Raw genomic sequence first — 1,452 nt, forward strand, 5'->3', positions numbered from 1 at the left:
TTGAAGCGTTTGATGGTGTAATATGTTTGTATTTGTGTGTATGAAAGAGACGAGAGCGTGTACGTATTATTTTGTGCATCATTTTATCTATCCCAACATCGTGCACGACCTCATTCTCGTCCTTCCATTCCAGCTGGACGCAAAGAAGCAGGAATCCAACATATTCATCGCTCCTTCACCCCGATTTGCATCGCCGTGGGGTTTGTGGTGTTCATCTTCATTCCGGCTGGGGAAATTTTTATGGTTCTTGATTATTGGTCGTACTTGGAGGCAGTCCCACTTTGCCGTCATCACTCTCCCTACTGTCGGCTTTGGAGACTTGCTAACTGGTTTAAAATAGACGATGTTATCTTGGGGTTTTCATAGATTTAGAGCACGGTAATGCACGAGGACACTAACCCCTGGCTATACATGACTGGGAGTCAGGTACAGTGTGAAAGGGTATTAATGGGTCCTGTCTGATAAAGAGTACATCACTAAAGGCTTGTCCCTTTTGTTAATCAGGGGCCATCGGCAGTTTCCTGTATGTGTTTTTTTGTTTTTTCGTCGTTACTGAGCATAATGCCAATTTCAAAAAAGGGCTAGCTGAGCCGGTCGCGATCTCAATTCATGCAGCTTCCTTATATTACTGATTGTCTTGGTGATATGTCTTTAGCTTCATTGCAACCTTGCATAAGTGCCCGAGTATGTCTTTTTTTTCCTTTTTGCAGTACATATCAATGCTTAGACATTGTGCAGTAAGCAAAATCCTAGCTTCGAATTACTAGTCAGATGACAAAACGAATTCGGAGGTCAACCTTGTGCGAGTTTAACGCAGTGTTTACAGAATCTCTTCACAATGATAGGGCATTATTGGTTTGTCAGTAAGGGTTTTTCGTATTCACAAAAATTCCGGCTTTACTATTGGTGAAAATTAGGTAGTGACTTAAAAGTGGGGAAAATAGAAAATGTTTCTGTGTTTAACTAAAGTTTTTCTTTACAAACCCGGTGGGAATCTTATCATAATGGTAATCGTGCTCCATGCCCGAAAACCTCTGCATGGTCCGCTCGGGGACACGATCGCTCGCTCGCCTATGTTGATGAAGTAAACATGGGTAGATACTGACCGCATACGGGGATAGTCAGAAGGGTGAAGCTTGTGTATCTGTATGCGGCTCATGTGTAACACTTTTCTTAGGATCGGAGACGGGATTCTGGGAACAGAGCATGTACTGGTCTGCGTCATTGTGTGGATCATGACGGCTGGGTACTGGTCACTGTGGTCACCTTCATCACGAAGCGCCCCAAGTCCAAACGCCAGCACCCCTTTTCCTGCCAGCGCCGAAGAGATGACGTCGTTGATGCAGCAGATGGGATCAAGGACACCGATCGGGGTTTTCCCTCCGTTTCGTGCAGCAGGTGAGGCAGGAGGGATAGGGGGAAAAAAAGGGAGAGATAGATTGTTGATAATTA

General features: G+C 44.7%; 1 pseudogene; it reads left to right on the forward strand.

Annotated features, from left to right (window-relative positions):
* LOC119585912 overlaps positions 1 to 1,452 on the forward strand; it is a 16,670-nt pseudogene that overhangs the window by 14,371 nt on the left and 847 nt on the right.

The sequence above is a fragment of the Penaeus monodon genome, chromosome 20, assembly GCF_015228065.2.
Source record: "Penaeus monodon isolate SGIC_2016 chromosome 20, NSTDA_Pmon_1, whole genome shotgun sequence".
NCBI lineage: Eukaryota > Metazoa > Arthropoda > Malacostraca > Decapoda > Penaeidae > Penaeus > Penaeus monodon.